The sequence below is a fragment of the Chiloscyllium punctatum genome, chromosome 30 (assembly GCF_047496795.1).
Source record: "Chiloscyllium punctatum isolate Juve2018m chromosome 30, sChiPun1.3, whole genome shotgun sequence".
NCBI lineage: Eukaryota > Metazoa > Chordata > Chondrichthyes > Orectolobiformes > Hemiscylliidae > Chiloscyllium > Chiloscyllium punctatum.
Window position 1 is genome coordinate 63,433,750 of NC_092768.1, and position 12,805 is coordinate 63,446,554.

Consider the following 12,805-nt stretch of genomic DNA (forward strand, 5'->3'; position numbering starts at 1 on the left):
AGAGTCACTCAGATCCAACTACATCCCACTTTGCTCTCCGATTTTGAAGCAGCAAAGAGTTTCAAGAATATCACCTACTCATTCCCTCTCCTTGTTCGCGGGACTTTGCTGTTTATCACTTCCGCTTGGACTGAGCGGTGTCAATCGGCAGATTATTCATCTATTTCCATCCACCTGCAGGTAGTGTGAGGGGAGGCAAGCGCGAATACGCTCTAAAGCTCTCTCACATCGGCACAAGCAGGTCCCTCAAGTGCTGGAAATCAGCAAGTTTGATTGGGAACTTCCTCCCAATATCATTTATCTGAGAGAGCGACAAAGATGTTGTGATAGTGGGACATATATAGAAATGTACTCCGGATACTCTTCCTTCAGGTAAATTCATGTGAGGGCATTTATGTGCAGACTGTTTGACGTTCAGAATCCATCTTCACACAGCAATCCTGCAGAGAACTTTTTCTAATATCGACATCTGTTTCTTTGCTGCAATCTGGCAGCATTTAGCATCTGAGCCCCAACTGTCCGAGATGAAGAGAATCCGAGTAAAACCCTCACTCACTGAGAGCCATTCCCACAGCCCTGAACCGCAGGCTGCAGATAATCTGATGCGGAAGGAGGGTTAAAGATGAGACATTGTTTCACCCTCAGCCACTCTGTCCCAGAAACAGGAGGAGGGACAGCATCAATGAGTGGCGTCACTCACGCAACAGCAGAAGCCGTTCAGCCCATCGAGTCCACTGCGACTCTGCGTCGCTTGTAAATCTCTGTGGTTATTCATAATTGGTGATGTATTTCCTAATAATGCGAAACTGTGTATGTGTCGTAATGCTGTCTCCAACAAGATGATCCAATTGCCATTCATGGCTTTTCATTTCACAGGGAGGACATTGCTGTGTGAAACAGCTTGGGGAATAAATGCAGAGCGTCATGTGCACAGAGCACTCTGCAACTGATATGTCTTACCTACACCAGTTTATTCCCAGATCTGGCAAGTAATTTTGCTAATCTATTCAGAGAAGTCAGATAGAGAACAGGAAAAGTTTCCAGATATTCACAAGCGTGTTTCCTCACCTGTGTAAATTTGGCAGGTGTATCAGCATGAGATATTCATTTCAGATACATTGAGAGAAAGGAAGTGGAAATTGAAACAACATGCAATACGTTAAATAAGCTATATTATAGAGGAACACTGGCGGGGCAGTACACACACTGAAACCTGGAATTGTCAACGAACAGAGGATGTTTTCCGTCCATTAATTTCTGGGTTATGAGCCCAGTATGCTCCCGCTGGGTTGCTCTGTTATCGCTTCCTACAGCAGTTTCCCGCGATCTTCAGTTTTTAATCTGGCATGTGCCATGTGCCTCAGAGGATGATTTCAAGAAGGACTTCACTATTATCGTGTGATACACTATGGCGCAGATGTGTCCCGGCTGTGTCAACATAACCTGTGAGCAACTTCCCACATTCTGTTGGTTTAACTGTGATTTCACTCAGAATCACGAAATAGTGCAAAGTGAGGCCATACAGCCCACCTTCGCTGTGCTGGCACCAAACAATAAGGAAATGTCTGTGTCGTTCGTTTGATTGATTTTATTTGATTGATTGTCACATGCACCTGAGTGCAGTGAAAGCCTTTGCAATTGGTAAGGGCAGATCATTTTAATCAAGTACATGTAGAACACAGCATTTAAAAAACAAGGCATTCAGGTTACTCCGCACAGGACATGCGCTCAGCAAGATCCACATTAATATTATCAGCATCATTTGGAGTTAGAGAATCCATTCCCCAGTCTACTAACCGCCTACAAGAAGCAGCTGGTGTGTGTCTTGAAGATTCAGTATCTTGATCTGAACTCGATCTCATCGAAATCATACTTTCTGAGTCAAAAATGGGACCGGATGCAAAGCTTCAGGGCTCAAGTGTCACTTCTCGCACGTACATCACCCACTCGATATATCACACCCAAGACCAACGAGCCATAACCGCACCTTAAGCGTGATCTATAAATCAGGTGAGTCTCTTTGTTTAAAAAATGCTTTTTCTTTTGTTTCGGAATGAAGGCAGCACTGAGTTTTTAACAATAGCTCCTTGTCATTCTGCCTCCCGTTTCCCAGAAGGCTGCGCCAGCCCTTCCCCCGCTGGCAGCTGGACAAACTCATCGTCTATTGGCAATCAGTGTTGTGGGAGAGCAAGATGAATGCGCTCTTCAGCTCCCTATCAAACACCGGCTTCTGCAGCGGGGTAGGGGGCACGTTGGAGTGGGAGTTATGGACATTCTGGAAAGCTGTACAAAAGGGAGATCTTGCATGCACAGGAACTCATATTCTTTTCAGAACCTTGTCCAAATAATTCCATCTGAGACAGATAGAAAAGTGCAGAAATGCTGGGAAAGAGAGAATCTCTCCCAGTAATCGGGAACAGTGTCTGGGTACTTCTCGAATTCACAACAGACAGTCTCGACCAGTGCATATTTCCATCATTTACAATCTTGGTCTGTGTGACAACAAAATTAGGAACCAGGAACTGTTTATTTTGCTTCTTAAAACAGGCAGGAAAACTTTGCAGAGCATAGATACCTGCTGTTAATGAAATGATGAATAGCAGAGTACAGTGCACAGAGTATGGTCTGTCCTCTGTTTTATGGGACCAGCACTCTCCAACTGTGACCCTTTGCTCACATGATTTGAACACAAACAAATAAATGACTCATTGACAAAACTTGTTGAATCGGATTCTTTGAGGAATTGAAGGCGATGGAATGAAATCCCCTTGAATGCGGGAATGTTACATTATCTTAGAGGGAATTGTTTTCCAAATTCGAGGAAAGTGCGCAGTGCTGCTTCCAATGGTCAATACCAGGATAAATAGATTGAATCTGTGTGGGGTGTTATTGTAGGGAGCCCTGTTGATTAGACACACTGCATCTTTTGTAGAATGGTGCAAAAGCACGGAACTTTTGCGTCGAGGGGACAACTTCAAAATCGTTAATGAGACAAAATACACAAATGAGCGAAACAACACAGCAACCACAGAAACTGGTATTACATAATGGAGCAAACTCCTCTGCCAATGTAACTCCTCTGCACCCGATGTGGCCTCTTCTATATTGGGGAGAAAGGCCGCCTACATGCGGAACGTTTCAGAGGACACCTCTGGGACACCCGGACCAACCAACCCAACCACCCCGTGGCTCAACACTTCAACTCCCCCTCCCACTCCACCAAGAACATGCAGGTCCTTTGACTCCTCCATCCCCAGATCATCGCAACACGACGTTTGGAGGAAGAGCGCCTCCTCTTCAGCCTAGGAACCCTGCAACCACAAGGGATGAACTCAGATTTCTCCAGTTTCCTCATTTCCCCTCCCCCACTTTGTCTCAGTCAAATCCCTCGAACTCAGGACCGCCTTCCAAACCTGCAATCTTCTTCTTGACCTCTCCGCCCCTACCCGACTCTGGCCTATCACCATCACCTTGACCTCCTTCGACCTATTGCATTTCCAAGTCCCCAAGTCCCTCCCCCCTACCTTTTGTCTTAGCCTGCTGGACACACTTTCCTCATTTTACAGAAAATTATTAACTTACAACTATTTACACTCCTTTCTCTAAACCTGTCTTTAATCTTCTGCTCTACAATACTGGTCTGAAGAGCCTTCCCCAACCCGGACCCCATTAATATTTACAAAATATTCAAATATAAGAACCAGCCAGTTGTCGAATCTTCTCGTTGTATCTTCCTCTGTAGATTTTCTCTCCAGGTCAGTGTCGACGCTTTTTTCTATGTAATCTCTTTCTCCAGATAGTTACCTCTCGTAGATCTTACTAGCATCCGACTTCTGTTGGACTTTTAGCTGCTCTCTTTGCTGTTTTTTGCCACTCTGGTTAACTGTTCAACATGTCTGATATTTGTTCCACAAACAGTCGGATCGTTTCACTGATTTTAATATTGTTAAACCTTGATTGGGGCATAATTTAAACTGATTCGGCGAATTCGAATTTTTTTTAATCCATGTAACAAAGCTGTTAGTTTTTTCGACCAAATGTTGTGTTGTTACCTTGTTCTGGACTCCTTGTGCTAGCCATAAATTTCAGCACCCTTTAAAGTACATATCCCACGACTTCATAGCACTGGGTTTTGCCAAGACAGTCTATTACGCTCAACATCGCTCTCTGTCAATCTCATGAGACTGAGATTTGAACAATCTCTAGTCTAATTTATTCAAACGACCCTGATCTCATAACCTCAGATTTAACACGCCCCCTTATGTATGTCTTATCATATTAATTGATTCCTCACTGTGTTACTTCAGCACACGTTGAGAAGAAATTAAAACTGAATACAACTTTCACCTCTGTGACTGCAAATGGACTCAATGTTGCTGCAGCCAACCGATTCAGCTGTCAGTGAAATAGCCCACATCTTTCCTGAACCGCAATGAGATTGCATAGCATAGTGGTAAATTTTCATGCGTTGAATTAGACCCAACATCATTTGTGAGGACGAAATTTACTGGGATATAAAGATATGATGAGATACATGGGGGTTGGGGATTGGAATATGGTCAGGAAGGATATGGTGAGAGTTCCCTTGATACAAAATCGTTCGAGACAACAGAAATTAGATTTACTGGGAGATAAAGCCAAGAGATAAGAAATTAAGGAGTTTAATGGGATGGTGGGATAGATGAAGAATAAGCGGAAAAAATCAGGGATGACTGAGTCGTATCCTAATGGAGGTTTTTCAGCAGATGTGAGGTTGAGGTAAGGATAAATAGGAGGGAAATTCCCTCATTGAGGTGAGTGTATAACTAAAGGTTAGAGCTTCAAAACCAGAGAGGAACGACAAAGAAGTTTACAGCAGGTACTTTCTATTCTGAGAGTTATTGAAATCGGAGATGATTTTACAGAAAGAAAAAAAAAATAGAAGCTGTTTCCAGAATATTTGAAAAGCCACATGCGGACACACAAGGAGCGAATTTAACAGGGACAGGGATTCTGCGCTGCTTGGATGGGGATGCAAAAGTGGCACACTCACGAATTGTTTAGCTTTCATTGGAAAGAAATTGCATAACAACTGCAACTGAAGAAGTTTAGTATAAGAAGAGCTGGTGGTGTTGAAAGGTGTCACGGCTGGTTCTGTGTGAACTACTACAAATTGTAAATATACTGATCTGTTTGTTATAGCTTTACAGTAAACAGAAGCCAGTTAGCTCACTCCGCTGGCTAACTGGTTTATGGTATAGAGTGAGACTGACTTTGTGGGATTAATTGTCACACTGTCTCAGGTTGCCCTAAGGATCATCATCTCTCCTACCCACCTGATCTGTAATACAATGGTGATTCTAATGAGGAGGAATGACCCTGTAGATGTCAAGCATCATCATCATTGCCATCTGTTGCCTTGAACATTTGGTCACAATGACCAGGAACGGAACTGAGTCCATTTAATACTCACTGACCTCCGCACGAAAAACCCAGCAAAAAGACTCGTCCTGATGCCTGTCTGAACGCTCTGTTCTGCACAACAGCAAAACAATTTGTTCTGACTTTCCCAGATTCATGAACAACATTCAATCTACCCAAAGAGATAAATCTAATTCATTTCGAACAGTTTAATGAGCTGTGCGAGTTTGCAAGAAATGGGATAATATGAAACGAGTTTAACAGCCTTTCCAAGAATGGTACATAGTGGAGGGTCAAAGATTTGAAAAATGTCATCATGCGAAAACATTACCTCTGTTTCCTGATCCACAGATGGATAATCGCCTGTGGAATATGGACAGCTTTCCTGCTGATAATTGACACAGTTCCCAAATACAATATAATCACATAAATCAGAAACTGGAGGTTTACAATAAATGCTGCTTTATTAGTGGTTATTTTTCAAATTCACTTCAGTCTGTTAAACCAATGATCCCTGATCAACATCAGGAAAAGCAGCTTCAGATAATAATTGAAATTACAGCTGCAGCATTTCACACGAATTTAAGTGCTGATGAATTGTTCCACGGGAGCAGCAGAGCGCCAACCTGTAACGTGCGCTATTCGTACCTCTGGGACCTTCGACCAACCTGTTCTAGTTTGTTGCAATCCTGAAATTGAAGTTAAGGCAGAGGAGGAGCAACTGACCTGTGACTATTGGAACACCAGGCTCAGGAAGGGGACAGAGAAAAATGTTTTGCAAATTTGACTTGATTGAAAGCTGCATTTCCGTGGGTCACTTCCCTGTTTACAGACACTGTCACAGGGCTTTGCATTCGGTTGGCTTCAGTTGGAATGGGTGGAGAGGGCGTTGGCGAGTTGAAGGCTTGTGTTTGGGGGAGGGGAAATGAGGTAACTGTTCAAATTCACATTTATCCCGTGTGGTGTTAGGGTCCCAATCCGGAATGTGGTAGAATCAGGGAGTGCGTGGTTCACGGACAATGAGGTTGAAGTTTGTGGATGGGAGATGCCCAGAGGTGATGAGATTGTGAATGGTCTGCGAGATGATGATTTGTTGAGGGGATGAGAGGTTGTGATCGGGGTCAGTAGGAGGAGGTGCCTGCGAGTTGGCACCTGGCTTCAGCTTTGTTCCTCTGTCCGACTCACAAGTCTAATTCCTGATGAATGGCTTATGCCTAAATCGTCCATTCTCCTGCTCCTCGGATGTTGCCTGACCTGCTGTACTTTTCCAGTACAACACTCTCCACTCATTCATTATTACTGTCTCATTTCACACTCCCAGGTCCATGCTGTCTGTTTGGTTCTACTGAGCACTGTTCTCATCAACTGCGACAAAATCTGCCAATCTGAAACAATAACAGAAATTGCTGTAAAATCACAGGTGAGCTGGCAGCATCTGTGCAGATGAATCACAGTTAATGTTTCACATCCATTGGGTCCGTCTCTCCACAGATGCTGCCAGACGTCCTGAAATATTCCAGCAACATCTGGTTTTGTTTGATTTTCAACATCAGCAATTTTTTTCATTTTTGTTTTCTTATTTTCTGCCAATATGATTTGGCTAAAGATTACGTTAAATGTTTTAAATATGACTGTGATGGAACGGCCAGATTCCACCAGCCGACTACTTTTATTTGGTTCACGTGACCAATGCCTTTCCACTTGGTCACCGCGCCCTACAGCTGCATTTCATATAAATTGACAAAATTGTGGCATTCTCTCGGATTGGCAATCAGGAGTGAGATTGATTGAAATTATTGAAAACTTTAGATAAACCGATAAAATACGGGATATAAAACGGGAAACTGAAAGGGAAAGGGAGAACAGCGAATGATAGTTTTTTTGACAAAACTGAAATATAATTGCTCAAGATTCAGAAAGTGCTTGCATCCACAAACATACCATAATATGGAATGTAATGTTTGGGGCAACCAATGCAAGCAGATTGCAAAATCTTAGTTATAAAGTCTTGCTGCAACTGTTTCGGTTATAATGAACACACACATGGGATTCAGGGCTGTAATGATCTCCTACAAAGGAAAAGGAAATCCTTGCCTTCGAGGATGCGTGGGGAATGTTGACTGATTCATCCCAGTAATGGCAGAACTGTCCTCACTTCATTCTGTTACACCAATGATCCCTGATCAACATCAGGAAAAGCAGCTTCAGATAATAATTGAAATTACAGCTGCAGCATTTCACACGAATTTAAGTGCTGATGAATTGTTCCACGGGAGCAGCAGAGCGCCAACCTGTAACGTGCGCTATTCGTACCTCTGGGACTTTCGACCAACCTGTTCTAGTTTTGTTGCAATCCTGAAATTAAAGTTAAGGCAGAGGAGGAGCAACTGACCTGTGACTATTGGAACACCAGGCTCAGGAAGGGGACAGAGAAAAATGTTTTGCAAATTTGACTTGATTGAAAGCTGCATTTCCGTGGGTCACTTCCCTGTTTACAGACACTGTCACAGGGCTTTGCATTCGGTTGGCTTCAGTTGGAATGGGTGGAGAGGGCGTTGGCGAGTTGAAGGCTTGTGTTTGGGGGAGGGGAAATGAGGTAACTGTTCAAATTCACATTTAACCCGTGTGGTGTTAGGGTCCCAATCCGGAATGTGGTAGAATCAGGGAGTGCGTGGTTCACGGACAATGAGGTTGAAGTTTGTGGATGGGAGATGCCCAGAGGTGATGAGATTGTGAATGGTCTGCGAGATGATGATTTGTTGAGGGGATGAGAGGTTGTGATCGGGGTCAGTAGGAGGAGGTGCCTGCGAGTTGGCACCTGGCTTCAGCTTTGTTCCTCTGTCCGACTCACAAGTCTAATTCCTGATGAATGGCTTATGCCTAAATCGTTCATTCTCCTGCTCCTCGGATGTTGCCTGACCTGCTGTACTTTTCCAGTACAACACTCTCCACTCATTCATTATTACTGTCTCATTTCACACTCCCAGGTCCATGCTGTCTGTTTGATTCTACTGAGCACTGTTCTCATGAACTGCGACAAAATCTGCCAATCTGAAACAATAACAGAAATTGCTGTAAAATCACAGGTGTGCTGGCAGCATCTGTGCAGATGAATCACAGTTAATGTTTCACATCCATTGGGTCCGTCTCTCCACAGATGCTGCCAGACGTCCTGAAATATTCCAGCAACATCTGGTTTTGTTTGATTTTCAACATCAGCAATTTTTTTCATTTTTGTTTTCTTATTTTCTGCCAATATGATTTGGCTAAAGATTACGTTAAATGTTTTAAATATGACTGTGATGGAACGGCCAGATTCCACCAGCCGACTACTTTTATTTGGTTCACGTGACCAATGCCTTTCCACTTGGTCACCGCGCCCTTCAGCTGCATTTCATATAAATTGACAAAATTGTGGCATTCTCTCGGATTGGCAATCAGGAGTGAGATTGATTGAAATTATTGAAAACTTTAGATAAACCGATAAAATACGGGATATAAAACGGGAAACTGAAAGGGAAAGGGAGAACAGCGAATGATAGTTTTTTGACAAAACTGAAATATAATTGCTCAAGATTCAGAAAGTGCTTGCATCCACAAACATACCATAATATGGAATGTAATGTTTGGGGCAACCAATGCAAGCAGATTGCAAAATCTTAGTTATAAAGTCTTGCTGCAACTGTTTCGGTTATAATGAACACACACATGGGATTCAGGGCTGTAATGATCTCCTACAATGATAAAGGAAATCCTTGCCTTCGAGGATACGTGGGGAATGTTGACTGATTCATCTCAGTAATGGCAGGACTGTCCTCTGGAAGCGTATGAGTTAAATCATTCAATGTTCCATGGAGTTTCGAATGAGTGGTGAAGGGAATGTCTCCATTCACAAATTAATCATTCAGTAGAATTCAGTATAGGGACCCATGAAATGATGAAAAAATTGAACAAGAACACGGAAATATGAAAGACTATAGCTACGAGAATTACTATGTGAAAATTGTTGATTTCAGATCCACAGTGACCTTTGGTGATGGCATTTAATGTCCAGAACCAGTCTGCACTGGAATGACTGGAGACACACTATGAAGTATTTGAACTTCAGTCGCCTTTAGAAATAGCTGAGACTGACTCAGGACACGGGGATTGAGATGTTGGCCTTTCAAACCTTTCAGCCATTCCGTGGAAGAATAAAGGAAGTGATAGAAACTTTTCGTCTCCATGGAGACGATGTTCATGAACTGGATAGATAGTAATTTACCTTATTGGAGTTTATAAATCGAGGCGTCATATTTAAAAAGCAATGAGTTCATCGTGTAACTGTAAAATCTTTTTGTCACACTCAGCGGGAACATTGTGTGTAATACTTGTCGTCATTCTCCACCAAAAACATGTAAAGAAGTTAGAAAGGGCACAGACGCTGTTTCCTGGATAGCAAGATATTAGAAAGCCAAGTGACGTTGTTTACTGAGACATAAAAATATCAGAAAGGATACAAACGGGATGATAGAAAGAATGAAGGAGTTTATTCACGAGATTTGGAAATGCTGGATGCACAAACACGCAGGTTTGATCTAAACAAATGAGATTTTCACGTAACGCGAGGTTTGAATGAGTAAATCGGGGAAAGTCCCTCTTTTGAGTGAATCAATACCTTTCGTTAGAGCTTCAAAACCATTAGTGAATGATTAAGAAAAGTTTGGATGAGAGTTTCTTCCACTCAATAGAGTTATTTAAATCGTGAACGACTTTACAGAAATAAAACATAGAAGCTGACTTCAGAGTGTTTTAAAAGATACACGAACAAACGTACAAGGAGAGAATTTACCATTGAGTGAAAGTCAGTGTCGTTGTGTAACAATTTCGAATTTGTTGACTTCAGACACAAAGACATTTCATGAACATGTACAACTGAATAAGACTGAATATAACAAGTTCATGGATTGGTAAGGTGTGGCGTATTATTCAAGGTGAAACTCTGTAAATGGAGCTGATGTCCTAAAATAACTGCAGACAGAAATTATATCCTAATGAGCAGGAAATGAATCATCACTTGGAGAGGGAACACCCACTTTAAAGATTTGACCACATTCACATGATGTTATGTATATTTCGTACATTCTTAACTCCACCCAAGAAATCCACCAAGAAGACTCTGTCCTTTTGTATTGTTAACCCCCTGTACTGCTCTGCAGCACTTTTTTGAAGATAAAATATGCTCAGACCAAAATTCAATTCAATACAATATTCAAACGGTCGTATGTGATTTCTTTTTTTATTATTATTGCAACAACCTTTGTGAGTTTGTAACAAACTGTGTAACATGAAACCAGTTCAACATCTATTTTCCCGGAATTTAAAGCAGTGCTCATGGGAAACGTGATCCACCTGCTAAAAAAAATCACCTTAGGCTCTCTCTCTCCACATATGTCTCTTCACGTTTTAGATACTTGCAGTATGTTTGTAGATCAAGGAGTCATTATCCAGAAAAGGTTGTTTCTCAATCCACAAACAAGGGTATTTTCCCAACAACTTGGCTTTGCTCAATATCACCTTCTGTCCGTATCCCGCAACACGACGACAAATTGAAGTTGCTCCATGTGAGACTCAAACTTCAAACTTCGGCACAGGACACACCACTAAACTGAAACAGAGTTACCGTGCACTGGTCACCTTCAGCACAGGAGCAACACATTAATGCTTACCTCCACAATCCTGGTTTTACCTTAACATTTGGGAAACCGACTTTCTCTGATTACATGGCTAGTAACGGGGATTATATGATCATCTTCACCAGTGATTCTGTCCCCGCGTGAGGAAAGTGGTGAGGTCCTCATTGTAAAGATGGGTAGATTGATGATATGTACAATTTCATCTTTTGCCTTCACTAACCAATGAGCTTTTTATTTTGTTTTGCATCTGTAGAAATCTTAAAATCTTCATCTTGAACAGACTCAATGACAGATCTCCATTGTGTCTCTGGCATCGAATTTCATAGTGTAAACTCCCTCTGAATCCTTCCACCGCAGTCCGCTGTTTGGGAAGTGTTCCTGTTGTGGGATATGCACATCCCCGTCTGTCACCTGCTGCTCCCAGTATGCGCTCTGGCACTGCACTAACTTTCCTTCTGACACTTGCTCACTGTGTTGCTGTGATCATACGGTGACTTGGTGTCACACGGCCCAGGAAAATGATACAGATCAAGGTTTTTGCATTGTTGACTTCAATTGTCAGTTTAGCCTTATTTTGGATTTTGAAATTGTCTGTCCTGTACACAAGTGAGTGTCAAAAACATCTGAGCGGAAGTTAGGTGTTCCGAATAATGACATTGAGCACTATGCACTCTCCTCCAGTCTGGAAAACAATTCCTCACAGGCAATTTAATTGACAATTTACAGCAGGTGCAGGAGTAGGCCATTCTGCCTTCGAGCCAGCACCACCATTCATTATGATCATGGCCTGAACATCCTCAATCTGTATCCTGTTCCTGCCTTATCCCGATAACCCTTGACTCCACGATCCTTAAGAGCTCTGTCCAACTCTTTATTGAAAGAACACCTCCTGCTGTCTCGGGTTCTTCATTCTGTTGACTTCAAGTCTTCACAGAATTCAACAGACCTTGTTACATATTCATTTCCTCACATTTGTTCAGATCATTATGTGCATAGTGTGACAGTGGGAGTGCACTTGCCCCACAACCCAGGGGTCAGATCATAGGCTTGGAACCGTACTTTGTTATTTCTCATTTCACCAACACCAGGGAGATCTGCTGCTCTGCTTGATTCACGAAATTCAATTATTCATAAGGTCATAGCGTTTCGTACATCTGTGACGAGGTGGCCGAGAGGTTAAGGCGATGGACTGCTAATCCATTGTGCTCTGCACGCGTGGGTTCGAATCCCACTCTCGTTGTTGTCATCACCGGCTTTCAATGGCGCGGTTTTCAGATTATCACAGCTGTTGTATGGAAACTGGGGTTCTAAAAGTTATTTTATCTGCATTGACGCTATGACAAAAATCTCAAAGAATAGTTTGAGCCTGTTGAATAAACTACATTGCAATGTCGGTTGCATTGGGATAATGAAAAGGAGCGCGATATTCTTTTTCAAGTCAAGTTGCTGTGAACATTTTTTTCATATGAAAGACATCCAGGAAAATCAAATAACGAGAGCTGCGATGTACATTTTATGCAAAGGGATCTTAATGAATGTTTTGTCAAATGAAATCTGGAGGACGTTGAGGAGAAGTAATTCATCCTGGTGAGAAGAGCACAGCGAGACAGCACAAAATAATGGAGATATTTCAAAATTGGCAGGGCGTGGGTTTAGGGGCACTGAGAACTGGCTGTAAATGCACAGTGGAGAATGGCCGCTGTGGGTACGGTGCATGGGCACGGAGAGAC

At 42.4% G+C, this 12,805-nt stretch overlaps 1 non-coding gene across 1 annotated transcript; it reads left to right on the top strand.

The window, feature by feature from the left end:
- Nucleotides 1-12,233: 12,233 nt before the first annotated feature.
- Nucleotides 12,234-12,315, top strand: trnas-gcu (transfer RNA serine (anticodon GCU)). Its single transcript has one exon. It is a non-coding gene; the product is annotated as a tRNA-Ser (tRNA).
- Nucleotides 12,316-12,805: the final 490 nt, after the last annotated feature.